Genomic DNA, 17,895 nt, shown 5'->3' with positions numbered 1-17,895 from the left:
GTAACCCTCGGTGTGGAATAATGGCTACCACAGTGGGCTCGGTGGCGCCGTTCGACAGCGAGCTGCAATCCTGGGAGGAATACTGTGAGATTTTGGATTACTTCTTTGTGGCGAATGATATTAAGGAGGAGGAGAAGAAGCGAGCGGTACTGTTGAGTTGCGTGGGCGCACAGACCTATGCCCTGATTAGGAACCTACTCAGTCCGGTCAAGCCAGGGGATCGTTCTTATGCTGAGTTGGTGGGATTGTTGAACAATCATTTTCACCCTAAGCTGAAGTTTGCTCAAGCAATGGAGGCTGCTAACAGAGACATTGTGGACTTGAAGAGCATGACGGAACAGTCGCGATTCGCTAAAGGATTAGGAGCGGTGAACAAGATGGAGGACGGTGGCTCGACGTCACAACAGGTTGTCAGGAAGTGCTACAGATGTGGAGGGATAAATCATGTGGCCAAGGACTGCAGGTTTGTTTCAGAAAAATGCCACAACTGTGGAAAGGTGGGACACATAAAAAGGGTCTGCCGAATGAAAATGGAACAAAAAGGAGGGCGTGGCAGACAAGGTAAACAAGCCCATTTCTTGGAAGAGGAGAATGTGGAGAGTGAGGAAGAAGGAACTGAAATGCACCACATAAAGGCAAGTAGTGTGACTATGTATAATGTGCATGAGGAGATTAGCATCCCAAGGGAAGAACCCATCAGACAGAAGCTAAAAGTAAATGGACAGAATGTGACATTTGAAGTAGACACAGGCTGTGGCTACACTATCATGTCGAAGGAGTCATTTCAAAAGCTTTTTGAAGGCAGTAATGCACCCAAAGTAAGCAAGTGTGGAATCAAACTGAGAACGTATGGAGGCCACAAGGTACCCGTGTGGGGAGCAGCCCAAGTGCAGGTGGAATTCAGAGACAGTAAAAAAAACTGGATGTGGTGGTGGTTGAAGGGGCTGGAACTAGTTTGATGGGTCGGGGATGGATTAAGGCCCTCCAATTAGACTGGCAACCTGTACATTAGATAGAAGGCAGAGATGATGCCTTACAGCGGATACTGGCCAGACATGAAACAGTGTTTAAGGACGAGTTGGGAACGCTGAAGGGGTTTGCAGCAAAGATACATGTAGCCAGTGATGCCAAACCGTGCTTCTATAAGCCCCGATCAGTTCTGTTTGCTATGAAAAAGAAAGTGGAGCAGGAACTGGAGAAACTGTTGAAGGAGGAGATCATCCAACCAGTGAAATTCTCAGAGTGGGCCGCACCCATCGTACCCATACTAAAGCCAGACTCCAGCGCCAGAATTTGTGGTGATTACAAACTGACTGTTAACAAGGTGTCGCCTGTAGAACAATACCCCATTCCACGAATGGAGGACATGATAGCAGGGCTGGCGGGAGGAGAAAAATACACCAAGTTAGATATGAGTCACGCATATCAGGTTGTACTTGATGACAAATCTAGAAAGTATGTCACAGTGAACACACACAGGGGTTTGTTTACATACACCAGGTTGCCATTTGGTGTGAGTTCAAGTCCTGCCATTTTTCAGCGCACCATGGAGAGTGTGTTGCAAGGTCTGACCAATGTCGCAGTGTATCTGGATGACATCATCCTGACGGGAAAGAATGACAACGAACATCTTCAAACACTGGATGGAGTGCTGCAGCGCTTGGAGGAGGCGGGCCTGCGCTTAAAAAGGAGCAAATGTCAATTCATGGAGAAGGAAGTGACATTTTTAGGACATCGGGTGGATAAGACCGGTTTACATCCAGTGCCAGCAAAAGTGAAAGCAGTGCAGGAGGCGCCATCCCCAAAATCAGTGACAGAGCTCAAAGCTTATTTGGGGTTGTTGAACTTCTATAATAAGTTCTTGCCAAACTTGTCCACACTGTTGGCCCCACTGCACAAGCTTCTGAGAAAAGGGGAACCATGGTGTTGGGGACCAGCACAGGAGAAGGTTTTCTGCAAATCAAAGGAACTGTTGCAGTCAAGCAGTGTATTGGTACACTATGATGAGCAAAAAGATTTAATTCTTTCTTGCGATGCGTCCCCCTATGGAGTGGGAGCAGTACTGGCTCACCGCATGCCAGATGGTCAGGAAAAACCCATTGGGTTTGCATCACGTACCCTGAATGCAGCAGAAAAGAACTACTCACAGCTGGATAAAGAAGGATTGGCTGTAATATTTGGTGTACAGTATTTTCATAAGTACCTGTACGGCAGGAAGTTCATGATTATCATGGATCATAAGCCATTGATAAGTTTGTTCCATGAGATGAAGGCCGTCCGTCAGATGGCGTCACAGCGGATCATGCGATGGGCGGTGTTATTAAGCGCCTATGAGTATGTCATTAAATACAGAGAAGGCAAAAATAACAGTAATGCTGATGGTCTGAGTCGTCTCCCTCTTCCAGAGAAACTCCCTAAAGAGGTAGCAGCTGAGGACCAGGTGTTGATGGTAGATCAGGACCAGGAGGGCGTGATGACATCTGAGCAGCTGCAAAGATGGACAAACAAAGATCCCATACTCTCCAGAGTGCGTGAGTATGCTTTGAGAGGATGGCCCACTACGCAGCATCCTAAGTTTCAGCCCTACAGACAGAGACAACAGGAGCTGAGTGTGCAGGATGGGTGTGTGCTGTGGGGGGCGAGGGTGGTGATACCAGAACGAGGTCGACGCCCCCTTTTGGAACAGCTACATCAGTCACACCCAGGAATGAGCCGCATGAAGGGCCTGGCCAGAAGCTACATGTGGTGGCCGCATATGGAAAATGACATTGAACACAAGGTGAGGTCCTGCAGTACATGTCAAGAACATAGACACAGGCCGCAAGAGGCACCTCTACACCCCTGGGAGTGGCCAGAAAAGCCCTGGAGAAGGATACATATCGATTATGCTGGCCCGTTTTTGGGTAAATGTTCTTAGTAATAGTGGACGCCCACTCCAAATGGTTAGATGTTTATCCAGTTCCATCCGCTACAGCAGCTGCAACCATAGACTGCCTGAGAAACTGTTTCAGCACGCACGGCCTTCCTGAGATGGTGGTCTCAGACAATGCCCAGTTCGTAAGTGCACAAACTAAAGTGTTCATGGCAAAGAACGGAATTACTCATGTCACCTCCGCTCCATATCACCCAGCATCCAATGGGTTAGCAGAAAGAGCAGTGCAAACATTCAAAGAACTCATGAAAAAGAGTACTGGAGACACACTGGCAACCAAGTTAAACAGGGCTCTGTTTAGTTACCGAATCACACCACAGTCCACAACAGGGAAGTCTCCCGCTGAGTTGATGATAAGAGATTTTTTAGGATTTTGAGATTTTATTATGTTTATGCTTAAAAGTATATTTCATTTAAGTTTTCTAAATGTGTTTGCTCTTTTCACTATTCAGCTTAAATAGAGAAGTATGAGTCTGTCTGTGCAAACTCAACAGGAAACCTGCATGCTGTGCAAACTCAAACAGGAAGTCTGCACAGAGCACAGTTTTATTTTCGCTCTTCCTGTATGTTTCTGAGTTACATGCTTGAGTATAAATAAACGCTGACAACTGCTGCAGGGGTGTGAGTCTCCGTTGAGCTCTCACCCGTGTGCACGTTAATTTGCAAACCTGTCTGAGTGTCAATTATTCTGACCTGAGTTGCATTACAGGAAAACTCCTGACATTTCTTGGTCCTCCGAGCCGGATGGGACAACCCTTTTTGTGTAATCCCACAGGAAAACCTCATCGAGTCCTGACGTCGTGAGAAGCCCACGCTGAAGTCTGTCGACAGCTCCTGTCTAGGGTACAGGATAAAAGACCAGAGACGTACAATTCGGGTTCTGGCCAGCGTTCTTATAAGTGGTCCACGACGGTGGGGGTCGATGAGGCGGACCTGAGAGACCGGCAGTGAATCAGCAACCAGGTGAATATTAACACTCTGACACACCTCGCGTAAAACGTATAGGCTCGCCCAGAGGGGCTGGTAGCATTTAAAATAAAACAGAGCTCGTCTGAAATAGGACTGGTAGCTCCCCTGAAGTGGGTAAAACTTGGCTCGCCCGAGAGGGGTTGGTAGCATTTTAAAATAAAGCAGAGCTCGTCTGAAATAGGACTGGTAGCTCCCCTGAAGTGGGTAAAACTTGGCTCGCCCGAGAGGGGTTGGTAGCATTTTAAAATAAAGCAGAGCTCGTCTGAAATAGGACTGGTAGCTCCCCTGAAGTGGGTAAAACTTGGCTCGCCCGAGAGGGGTTGGTAGCATTTTAAAATAAAATAGAGCTCGTCTGAAATAGGACTGGTAGCTCCCCTGTAGTGGGTAAAATTAGCGCGCGCATAAAGGTATTTATTGTTGTTGTTTTATTTTTGTTGGTGGAATAAGTTGATTTTACAGCACAATAAGGAGGCTGAACTATTCCACTAATTTGTTTACTGTTGGCCACCCAAGTACTGGTGAAGAGAGAAGAGGTCATGTTTCATCATATAAAGGTGACACCGCTTTCAAGAATAGCTTGAAAGTAGAAGGCCGTGTCAACTACCTCTCTCGATTCTCGTGCCAGAGAAGGTGCCGCAGTTGTGTAGTTGTAAAGGATTAAAATGGGTAACGAAGCTTCAAAACTCACTGCTGACGAGCAGTGGCTAGAGAAAAAATGTCCAGGCGCCGGACAAATTAGTGCATGTAGATGGAGAAATCCAAAAAAAAAAGACTAAATGTCCCACATAGGAGGGAAAATGTAGCCCCTCCGCATTGACTAAATTAAAAGAAACCCTCCAAGCAGAAATAAATACTAATAAAAAAAAAAAAAATCCTAAAAAGAAAACAAAACGTACACAAGAGTTGTAATGTTTTAAAGCATGGAAAGTGGAATAAACAAAAGGTTAAATTAAATTAGAGCTTATCTAATGTATTCAAACTAATAATAGGAAGGATAACAACCTGTAAACTGGTATTAACAATGAAACATAGTTGGCATGACGACCGTGCCTAGAATGAATAGAACGCATGAAACCAGATAATTCACACGAAAATATATTAAATAAAAAGAGAGATGCATAAGGTATATTGAGGCTGTGTCATTATTCAGCCAAGGAAAGTGTGTCTCCAGCTTGGGAGGGGGTGAAACTGCAGATCACCCCCAGCCCTGGATGGATACATAGTGAAATATTGTAATATACTATTGCTGTTATAAAAAAGGAAAAACAAAACAATAATAATATTAACAATGAGATACTATTAATAAGAAGAGGCACCTCAGTCAGTTATGATGTGAGGTGGATAATTGTTAAAAGTAGTCTAAATCAAGCTTAAGGTTTGCTCAAACTCAGTACAATGATATATGAGATGAAGAAAATAAGGAATTAACTACACTAATCAGGTGCATAGAGACACTTGACCTGCTTGTAAACCTGTCATCTTAGATGAGACTTCGTTAGGATGAAGAGCAAACCTATACTAACAACTAATGAGAAGCTGAATTAAATATGTGGACACTACCAAGCTAATGAGGAGCGGTGACACGCATGGAGATGCTGGTTTTGCTCACTACAATTGTATAAATAGAGTTTGAATTCATTACTGTGGATGTACAGTGAGTGACCTCTATATATCTTGAAAAGCATGTCTGAAATATTCGTATGAAAGCATATTTTGAGTGATTTTACCTGTGTGAATGCTGTGAGTAGTAGGTTTTGAGTGATTGGGTGTGATTTGTACAAAAATAATAAAAATAAGTAATAATAACACTACAAAGGTTCATAGTAGAGTGAGTGAACGAGTGGAAGTTTGAGAGAAAAGGCAGTGTGTGTGATGATTCCTGATGTCTGAAAGGGCTCTATTCAGGAGTGTGAGCGTGACATAAAGGTGTTGGTTTTAGATCAAGATTTAGTAGAATTAAAGAGGGTTTATAGAGTATGAATACAAAGAGAAACAAAAGAGTTCGATTAGTCTGCAGAAACAGAAAATATGTGTGCCTGTGGTGTGTCAAGACAGCCCACAGAGAGAAACAGAACTCTATGAATAGACTCTATGAATAGAATGAATAGACAACACATACTCAAATTGTTATATGTGAAATTATTTCTGGAAAGGGTCAGAAGAGATAGTTTGAATTTAGAACTCAGTGATATGATGCATGAATTAAACCTTATGGCAATAAACACTTGCAATGAAGAAAGCAGCTTACACTCAATTAATATGAACACAAAGCCTTGATGCCATAGGCATTTTGTTTTGTTTTTGTTTTTGTTTGTTTGCTTAGTAAGTTTGGAAAACAAATTTGTGATCATACTTGTGGATCACAGTGACACATAATGATTTGGGCATATGATTTGCTGATGCCTAGTTTTAGAGCTGTGAGCTATGAGCTTACACTGTCACACATCAGAATTGCTGTATGCTGTATCACGCGCTGACCTTCACAGCACCCCACAGGCTGGTGTCGTTGATATCTTTGTAGACTGTTCAGCGTCCAAAAGTAGCCTTGGGCGAAACTGTGTAGGTTATGCAGTAACCACAGCAGACACAGTTTTAGAAGCAAAGGCACTAACTTCCTCACACTCTGCGCAAAGTGCAGAACTTACAGCTGTTATACGTGCGTGTCAACTGCATGAAGCACAAGCTATAAACATACACACTGACAGCCAGTATGTTTTTGCAGCGGTACATCACTTTGCAAAAATTTGGCAGAATAGAGGTATGATTACTTCTACTGGCAATCCAGTGCAACATGGAAATCTTTTAAAGACACTGTTGGAAGTGATAACATTGCCAAAACAGTTAGCCTTATGTAAATGTGCTGCACACCAGAAACACAACTCAGAGGTCACTAAAGGCAATAACTTCGCAGATCAAGCAGCAAAAGCAGCAGCACAACAAACTATAGACACATTAATGTCTGACTCCTCAATGCAAATACCACTTGATGTGCTTAAAAACGAACAGAAAGCCGCACCAACTAGAGAACAAAAGAAATGGTTAAAATGTGGATGAGACTGACACAAAGTTCTCAGAAACTCACACCTTTTAAAATCATTCACGGTAGACCATTTCCACTACCAATCACAAATGAGCCCATAGATAAGTCAATAAGAGGAACTATAAGAGGAATGGATGACTAAATTACTTGAAAATAAAGAGATTGTTCTAAACAACTCTCCAGTGTCTTGCAGGTTGAAACCAGGTGATTGGATCCTGATCAAAGTACTCCAAAGGAAAAATTGGAGTTCACCAAGGTGGGAAGGTCCTTATCAAGTGCTACTCACCACACCTACTGCCTGCAAAATAGCAGAAAGACCATCTTGGATCCATCAAAGCCACTGCAAAAAAGTGAGTGACAACATAAACTAATAGACGCCGACGCCCCTGCACTCTGGTGATCCGAAGGTGGAGGGAGGGCTGATTGGGAAAATTCCCGCCCTTGACCTTCTTGCCTTTGGTCTACTCATCAGAGGTCACAGGTGTGTCTGGTCATCATGAAGACACTCGTCCTCCTAGTGGCTAGTGTTGCACTCCTGGTGAGTTTATTAACACTCACCCGAAAGAAAGAAGATGAACAACACCACCTGCAGACAAGATGGACACATGACGACTCACATCTTCGTGACATGACACAAGACCACATTCACCCATGGATGAACAACGCATGGTGTCGATATATACATGACAGCACACCCAGAAAAGACTGCTATGTTTGCTCCTATATGCCCCCAACGACACAGTACGCCACCTTGTACGTGAAGGCAATGGACATAATTCAAGCAAAGTGTGCCGCAAGCTACGCCAGCCGTGGGTATCAATTCCAGGGAATCGTGGTCAACCATGAGGAACCTCTCCAGATAGAACTACGAAACGGCACATGTGATGAATGGTTCTGGGTTGACCTGAAAGTGAGGCACAGAAGTAAGGCTAAATCATTCCCAGTCTTTCTTGGAAACAATGGGAATTTGAGCCACAGCCTATGCTACCGCCAAGAGAACGGATCCACGCCAATGGGAAACACCACCAACTGTAAAGCAGTACAGACACACGCTCCTGGAGGGCCCGTGAAGAGCAGCAACATCTCAAATGGCACCTTCTGGGTGCAAGGGATGGCCTGGGATATCCTTCCTAGGAATTGGACAGGTCAGTGCGCTCCCATTTTCATATCTGACCACACTTTCAAGATAACCATGGACGCCATGTCAACATCAACGTCAACAACAAGGAAAAGACGAAGCACCCCAGACCTCAAGCAGCATGATTCCATATGGGGTTCCGATGTCCCAGAGGAATTTAAACTTTGGACTGAAAGACAAAAGGTTCTGAATGCTTCATGTAAATTCAACGACGAACGGGATCAGGAGATTGACGCTCTGTGCATTGCAGTAATGCAACACAGGGTCTTGGCTCTTGGAAGTCCCTGCTGATTAAAGGACTTGTTTTTGTTGGTGTTATAATACTGTTATTGTGTTTTTTCACTTCATGTGTCATACCATGTTTGAATGGTATTGAAATGTTTACAAGTGGCCATAGACTGATACAATAAGCTATGAACTGTACATATACATATACATATGTACAACAGGAGGGAATGATAAGAGATTTTTTAGGATTTTGAGATTTTATTATGTTTATGCTTAAAAGTATATTTCATTTAAGTTTTCTAAATGTGTTTGCTCTTTTCACTATTCAGCTTAAATAGAGAAGTATGAGTCTGTCTGTGCAAACTCAACAGGAAACCTGCATGCTGTGCAAACTCAAACAGGAAGTCTGCACAGAGCACAGTTTTATTTTCGCTCTTCCTGTATGTTTCTGAGTTACATGCTTGAGTATAAATAAACGCTGACAACTGCTGCAGGGGTGTGAGTCTCCGTTGAGCTCTCACCCGTGTGCACGTTAATTTGCAAACCTGTCTGAGTGTCAATTATTCTGACCTGAGTTGCATTACAGGAAAACTCCTGACAGTTGATGATGGGCCGGAAGTTGAGGTGTACTCTGGATCTCATACACCCTGACTTGAAACAGAAAGTGACAGCAAAACAAGATAGCCAAAGACTGTATCATGATAGGCATGCCAAGGAGCGCATGTTTGTTATTGGAGACACAGTATATACCAGAAACTATGGCAGAGGACCCAAATGGATACCAGGACTTATACAGGAGGTGACAGGGCCGGTTTCCTACTTGGTGATGCTGGGCAATGGGACAGTGGTGAGGCATCACGTAGATCAGCTGTTTGCCCGCCTGGAGCCGTGTCTGTCACAGGAATGCCTGAAGGCCACCCGGGCGAGCCGCCAAAGGCAGCCCCAAACATCAGCGCTGAGACAGGAGACAAGGATGAGAGACACATGGAGGTGCAAGTTACACCAGTGGTGAAGCCAAATCACCAGCCACTGGGTTACGGCGATCGCAAAGAACCAAGAGACCTCCGGAGCACCTGAGAGACTTTGTGCCGTGATTGACGATAATAAGAAGGAGATTACGGTGGACTGTTATAGGTTAACCTAAGACTGTGGGACTAAAGGTTCATTATTATGGAGTGAAATTTCAATAAAGGCTGGGGACGGGGTTGTTGCATTTTTTTATAAAGGTGAAGTTTTTGTTTATGGGTATTTTCTGTAGTCATTAAAACTACAGAGTAGTTTCAGTTTAAGGGGGGAGGAATGTTATGTTGTGGCAGGGATTTGTCCACCAGGGGGCAACAGTTGTTGGAGAGTTTTCAGTCTGTGGGGCGCATGCCCCGTTCCTCTTAATAAAGAAGTAACTGTGAGTTAAACATGGTCTCCGTGGTTCCTTAGTCCTAGGATATTACACTTTGCACTTGTTTTTTTCATATGGTCTGGACATTTGTATCAAGGATATAAGTGATGCTGGGATCTCGGATCATTTCCCAGTTATATTTGATACTGGCTTATGCACTAATGAACTACATCCTGCGGCTCCCCTTCGCCTGCTACGTGTAATCAATGCTGAAGCGTTGTCAAACTTCTCTATGTCTTTCTTGGATTCTGCATCTGTCACTCCCGACTGTTGTTCTTTCTGCTCGGTTGATGACTGTGCTAATACCTTGTTATCGTTATTTTCTTCTATCCTTGATACAGTTGACCCTATTAAAATGAAGCGCCCTAGAACCTACTCTCAGTGTTGGCTTAATGACACTACGCACGCTTTACGTCGCGTGTGTCGGCGCGCTGAGAGAAGGTAGAATAAAGATAAGCTTCAGGTTTCTTACGACATGCTACGGACTAGCCGCTTAAAATTCCAACGTGCTGCTAAAATGGCCAAAGCGTCTTTCCTATCCAAAATCATCCTGGCCAATGGCCATAACCCCCGCACCTTATTTAAAATTTTTAACTCAGTGGTTAACCCTTCCCCGGACATGCCTTTACTTTATTCTCAGGCTCTTTGTGAGCGATTTCAAATTCACTTTGTAGATAAGATCACATCTCTTAAGTCCTCCCTTCCCCCTGTTTTATGTCCTCTCCCCACTCCTGAGTGCATTTCAACTTTCCACCAGTTTGAGCCTGTGTCACTTCTGTCTCTTAAGCGGCTAGTTGTTCAAATGAATAACACCAATACTGTGCTTGACATTCTTCCATCTCACATAGCTAAGGACTGTTTTGATGTAATTGGACCTAGTATCCTATTTCTTATTAACTTTTCCTTGCTCTCAGGCTGTGTTCCTTTGGCATGCTGTAGTCCACCCGATTCCAAAAAAAAGAAACTCTGACTGTTATGACCTTTTAAACTACAGACCGATCTCTAAGCTTTCGTTCTTGTCCTGGACAGACTAGTTCTCTCCCAGCTCCAGGCGTACATGAACACGAACAATATTGCTGAGAAATTTCAATCTGCTTTTAAGCCATTGCACAGCACTGAAACAGCGTTGGTTAGAGTTCTTAATGATATTCTTGTAATTACTGATACTGGACGCTCTATGGTCCTAGTTTTATTGGACCTCTCTTCGGCTTTTGATATGGTGGACCATAACATCTTATTATTAAGACTTGAGCACACTGTGGGTATTAGAGGCACTGCCCTCGACTGGTTTAATTTAATTTGTTATTTGTTGTGTTTAGTGCCGACGTGGGACATTTTTCCAGGTTGATTGTACAGTTGTACTAAGTATGACTGTTAGAGCCAATCTATTGCAAAAGATTTTTGATACTGTTTCAGTTATTATGTTACATGTTTGATTTTGTATAACATGTTGTTAGAGAATAGATGCTGCGCGTTTAATTTGTGTCAGGTAAGAAAACGTTACAGCGCATGTGTGGTAGCAGGTTAGGATGCAGTCAGAACAGCAATGGAAATGTGCGCTGTAGCAGCAAATGGTTTTTTGACCGTGACATCATCTGTTTGTATGTACGCGTCAGAAATAAATCTGGACAGCTCACATTAAGAAGTGGAAGAATTATTTTTTCAAAGCTTGGGACAGAAATTCGCCACTACATAAAAGTCAAAAAACCAGCGAATAACGGAGGAATGTTTGCACGGTGGAGCCACCGACTGAGTCATAGAAAAGTCACCGGATCATCGGCATAAGGACGCCTACGCACAACAACACGGCGAACAGCTAAGTAAAAAGTGTTTTTTCAGATGCATCTTACCTGTGGAAGTAGTATAAAGGAGTTTGTGCAGTACACCACCCCACAGCTGTGCCGAAGAAAAATCATTACGGAGTAGCGGTGTTATATAATTACAATGGCGGACGGCATTAACGACAGTGTGGGTGTAGTTACGCGTGATGACAGCCAGAGGGCGATGACAGACAAGGGTCTGGAGTTCAAACTGCATCAGCTCACAAAGGTGAGAAGAGGCAAATTAGGACAAGTGACAGCACAGGAAGATGAAACTGAGCGACTTTTGAGCCGTGAAATTCTGCCGGCTGTAAATGATGTGAGAGGGGCACTGAAGGCTTACAAGAAGTTGTATGAAGAGTTTCAAGAATGCAATTATGCAGTGTTGCTGTGTATTAAAGATGAGGAGGAAAAGGAGGCTGACCAGCAACTTTGGTTTCAGCCAATGTCAGAACAATGTTTGCAGTTCATTAATAGAGTTAATACATGGATTGAAGCACAAACATGTGATCAAGAGATAACGCCAATGGACAGTGCATCCAGAGTGTCAAAAGCATCTAGAGCGTCAACCACGTCTAAAGTATCCAACACGTCAAGGGTGTCGACAGCATCATCAGAGCGCATCAAGGAAGAAGCTAACAGAGCAGCTCTGATGGCACGAGCAGCGTCTCTGAAAGAAAAACAGGCTCTAGAGTTAAAAGAAGCAGAAATTAAAGCTGCAAAAGAAAGGCTGGATATTGAAACAGCCATTGCAGTGTCTACTGCCAAAGTGAAAGTGTATGAGGAATGTGAAGGTGTTAAGTCTCACGTGAGTGAAACCAGACTTACGGTAACGCCATGGCGTGACCTCCTGAAAATGAACAACGAAAATGGTCATGGCAACGTAAAACACACACCAGGGAAGCCAACAGAGATAGAGAGGTCTGCCTCTCGGAGGAATCCTGGTGATCCAGGTGCTGCAGCAGGGGCCATACCTAAGACACATAGAACTCCACTGCAGGGGCCGAGCCAACGCCAAGAGGGTGTCTCACTTCAGGAGACCAGACCAAGTGAGCTTCATCAAGTTATGCAGAAACAGGCAGATATCACAGAGATGCTTGTAAAGAACCAACAGCTGGCTCGGTTACCACAAAGGGAAGTGCCAGTGTTCCACGGAGATCCTTTGGAGTACAGGTCGTTTATGAGGGCATTCATGCACGCTATCGACACCAGAGCTGATAGCAATTCAGATAAGCTATACTTTCTGGAGCAGTATACTCGAGGCGAGCCTCGTGATCTTGTGAGGAGTTGTCAGCATATGCCTGAACATCGGGGGTATGAAAGGGCCCTGCAGCTGCTTCAAGATAAATATGGAAACGAGCTACAGATTGCTAGCACGCTAATCGAAAAGGTGTCAAAGTGGCCACAAATTAAGGCTGAAGATGGAAAGGCGTTGAGCGCATTCTCCGTATTCCTGGTGAGCTGTCGTAATGCCATGGAGGATGTCGACTATATGGAAGAAATGGACAACCCAGCAACTATGAGGGTCATCATTTCCAAGTTGCCATTTAAAATAAGAGAGCGCTGGAGAACCCATGCATATGACATCCAGGAGCGGCGCTGCAACAGAGCAAGATTCACAGAGCTGGTGGCCTTCGTTGAACGCCAAGCAAAGATCATGTCCGACCCACTCTTTGGTGATCTTGAAACAGCAGTGTCAGACAAGGTCATAAAAAAGCCACAGCAAGGAAACAAGTTGAAGAAAGACATTAGACATGGGAGCAGCTTTGCTATCAAGGTTAACCAAGGTTCAGAAATGGACAAAAGAAGCAGAGTGAGTAAGAACCAGAGTGACCTGTCACTCAATTGCGCCTTCACAAGACCTTGCATGTTCTGTGGGAAACTTCATACACTGCAAGAGTGTCACAAGATTAGAGAGGAGACTCATAAGGATAGAGTGGACTATTTGAAGAAAAACGGACTTTGCTTTGGATGCCTGCTAAAAGGTCACATGAGCAGAGATTGCAAAAAGAAGATGGTGTGCGAGGTTTGTTCACTCAAGCATCCAAGTTTGTTGCACTTCTCAAGTTATGAGGAAGAGAAGCCTCCCACTGAGGTCAATACGGATAGCACCTCTAAAGGCCCAGCAGGGTTGTCTGAAGAAACGGAGACAAGTGCCTGTACTGGGGCTGGAGGCAGCTGCGTGCTTGCCATTGTACCTGTAAGGGTGAAGTCCTGCAAGAGTGACAAGGCTGTGGAGGTTTACGCTTTCATCGACCCAGGTAGCTCTGCATCGTTCTGCACCGATGCCTTGGCAAGGCAGTTGAAGGTGCAAGGCAGACGAACTGAGCTAACGTTGAGGACCATAAATTCCAAAAGTCGAGAGGAGAGTTATGTGCTCACAGAATTAGAAGTCAGCAGTCTGGCAGACAACAACTTTATCGCACTGTCAAAGGTCTTCACACAGAAAAGTATTCCTGTTTCCAGAGAGAACATCCCACTTCAGAAAGAGGTTGACAAGTGGCCGTACCTTCGCGAGGTGAGGTTGCCTCATATTGACGCTGAAGTGGAGCTTCTCATTGGAACTAAAGAATACACCATATTGGAGCCATGGAAGGTGATCCCAAGTGAGGACAATGGTCCATATGCCGTAAAGACAGCACTTGGATGGATTCTGAATGGACCACTCAGAGAAACAGATACTGCAGCCAATGATGTACAACCATGTGCTACTGTGAACAGAATATTCATCGACAACGTGGAACAACTGCTTGTACGACAGTATAACCACGACTTTCCAGAGCGTCACTGTGATGATAAAGCAGGAATGTCTCAAGAGGACCACCACTTTATGGAGTCTGTGTCAAGCTCTACTCATCTAGTTGATGGACACTATTCCATAAGTCTTCCTACGAAGAAGCTGTGTGTTCAGATGCCGAACAATCGAAGTGCAGTATTACAGCGTGCACTGAGCCTTCAGCGTAAGCTGAAAAGGAATCCTGCACTCCATGAAGAATACACTGCCTTCATGAGTGACATGTTGAGCAAGGGATATGCCGTTGAGGTTCCAACAACACAGTTAAACCGCAAGGATGGCAAACAGTGGTATATTCCCCACCATGGGGTATACCATCCACAAAAAAAGAAGCTGAGGGTCGTCTTTGACTGCGCTGCCAGCTACCAAGGAGTTTCACTGAATAGTGAACTTCTACAAGGGCCAGATTTAACAAACTCGTTGATCGGAGTGCTGACACGGTTCAGGGAAGAGCCTATTGCCTTTACAGCAGATATCGAAGCAATGTACCATCAGGTGCGCGTACCGGATGACGATGCTGACCTGCAGCGCTTTCTGTGGTGGCCAGCAGGGGACCTCAATCGAGGCATTGCTGAGTACAGGATGATGGTGCACATCTTTGGTGCGACTTCTTCTCCCAGTTGTGCCAACTATGCACTGCGAAGAACAGCAGAGGAGAACCGCAGCAAATCATCACCTGAAGCTGTAAGCACAGTTCTGGAAAATTTTTATGTTGACGACTGCTTGAAGTCTGTTGCCACGGAAACTCAAGGTATGGAGTTATACACAGACCTCACTGAATTGTGCTCTGGTGGAGGATTTCACCTAACGAAATGGACAAGCAACAGTCGTGCCTTGCTCACATTCATCCCTGAGCATGAGAGAGCCAAAGATGTCAGAGACCTGAACTTGAACCATGACCTGCTGCCTATGGAACGTGCTTTAGGAGTTCTATGGTGCCCTGAGTCTGATGTATTCAAGTTCAGGATTAACATCAAAGACAGACCTGTGACGAGACGTGGGATACTTTCCGTCACCAGCTCCATCTATGACCCACTGGGATTCCTTTCCCCAGGAACTCTCCCTGCAAAATGATCTTGCAGCAGTTATGCAGGGAGGGTCTTGCTTGGGATGATGAGATCCCAGAACAGCTCAGTCGTAAGTGGAACAAGTGGTTACAAGAGCTGTGCCAGCTGTCAGAGGTAACCGTACCCAGGTGTGTCAGACCATTGGACTTCGGTCCTGTCGCAACAGCACAGCTCCACCATTTTTCTGATGGGAGCGAATGTGGATATGGAACAGTGTCATACTTGAGGATGACCAGTAAAGACGGACGTGTTCACTGTACGTTAATGATGGGAAAATCCCGAGTGGCGCCCCTGAAGCAAACCACTATTCCACGAATAGAGTTGACTGCAGCTGTGGTTGCTGCAAAGACAGACAAAATGTTAAGAAGAGAGCTTAAGATGAATCTTCATGAATCTACATTCTGGACTGACAGCACAACTGTGTTGAAGTATATTGAAAATGAGAATCTTCGCTTCAAGACATTCGTGGCCAATCACATTGCGGTCATTAGAGAGCTAACAAAGCCTCAGCAGTGGAGGTACGTTGGTACAGCAATCAATCCAGCTGATTGTGCATCCAGAGGGCTTGCACCATCTAAGCTCATGAAGAATCTAAGCTGGTTCCATGGCCCAGCCTTCCTGAAAACCCCAGAAAGACAGTGGCCAGAAAGACCTGACAAGGAAAGGATTGATAAAGACGACAGCGAAGTGAGGCATGCAGCCATGGTACATCTCACAGATACAGCTGAGAATGTTCACACGTTGAACAAGCTGATCAATCACTATTCCAGCTGGCATCGAGTGAAGAGAGCTGTGGCATGGATGATCAAACTCAAAGACTTACTGCTACGACGATGTGAAAAAAGGAAAGAGACATACGTCAAACAGAAAGAACAAGACAACGAATCAATGCAGACAACACTTACCCTGAAGGATCTGGTGCAAGCTCAGACAGAGATCATTAAGTTCTGTCAAAGTCAACAATTCCCAGAAGAAATCACCATGTTAAAGAAAGGCAAGTGTGTGACGAAGACTAGTCACTTGAGGAAGCTTGATCCAGTGATGCAGGACGGAGTTTTGAGAGTTGGTGGTCGCCTCGCAGCTGCTGGGATGCCAGAACACGTGAAGCACCCAGTCATTATCCCAAAGGGCTCACATATCACCACACTGATCTTGCAGGATATACATGAGAAGATTGGGCACTGTGGAAGACTGTATATGCTTTCACGGCTGAGACAGAAGTATTGGATTCCATCCGCTAACTCAGAGGTGAGGAAGTTTCTGTCAAGGTGCATAATCTGCAGGAAAACTAGAGGCAAACCACTGGAACAGAAGATGGCAGATTTGCCAGAGGATAGGCTTCTACCTGATGAACCCCCCTTTTCTAATGTTGGGGTGGATTACTTTGGACCGTTTAATGTGAAGCATGGCCGCAGCACAGTAAAAAGGTATGGTGTGTTGTTTACCTGTCTTACAACGAGAGCAGTGCACATTGAAATTGCACACACCTTGGACACTGATTCATGTCTGAACGCCATCAGACGCTTTGTGTGCAGAAGAGGTCAGGTATCTGTCATGCGTTCAGATAATGGCACCAACCTAGTTGCTGCTGAACGGGAGTTACGCGAAGCCATTCAAGAGTGGAATCAGTCAAAGATCCTAGATTGTCTCATGCAAAAGGGAATCCAGTGGGTATTTAACCCACCCGCTGGTTCTCACTTTGGAGGGATATGGGAAAGGCAGATCAGAACCGTGAGGAAGGTCCTGAGGTCTATACTGAAGGAACAGTTGGTCAATGATGAAGGTTTACTGACACTGATGTGTGAAGTGGAGTCGGTACTAAATGACAGACCGCTTACTACAGTAACAGATGATCCAACAGACCTGGAACCACTGACTCCTAACCACTTGCTACTGATGAAGAAAAAGCCGGTTTTGCCTCCTGGACTTTTCAGAAAGGAAGACTCATACTCCCGCCGCCGTTGGAAGCAAGTGCAATATCTTGCTGACTTGTTTTGGAAGAGGTGGGTGCGCGAGTACTTGCCTATGCTTCAAGAGCGTCAAAGGTGGACTCAGGTCAGAAAAAACTTAACTGTGGGGGACGTTGTAATGGTGGTCGATGAGTCAGCGCCAAGAAGCTCGTGGGTGTTGGGGAGAGTTCTTCGTGTCATTCCAGATGCTAAGGGTCTGGTGCGGCGTGTGATCATCAAGACAAAGACTAACACCTTAGAAAGACCCATTGACAAGCTATGCTTGATCTGTGAGAATGTCATGTAAACTGGAATGAGAAAATACCGTGTATGTTCTGATCGGTTACAAGTTTTGTGAAAGATAATTTGAATGACCATGTGTGATACAGAAAGTATTGATGTTATTTGGCTCTTTTGTAAGTGTTCAATAATTGTCAGTCTTCATGCCCTCCAATTATGGGGCTGGAAATGTTAGAGCCAATCTATTGCAAAATATTTTTGATACTGTTTCAGTTATTATGTTGCATGTTTGATTTTGTATAACATGTTGTTAGAGAATAGA

The sequence above is a fragment of the Pelmatolapia mariae genome, linkage group LG9 (assembly GCF_036321145.2).
Source record: "Pelmatolapia mariae isolate MD_Pm_ZW linkage group LG9, Pm_UMD_F_2, whole genome shotgun sequence".
In the NCBI taxonomy this organism is placed as follows: domain Eukaryota; kingdom Metazoa; phylum Chordata; class Actinopteri; order Cichliformes; family Cichlidae; genus Pelmatolapia; species Pelmatolapia mariae.
This window is presented reverse-complemented; position numbering follows the sequence as displayed.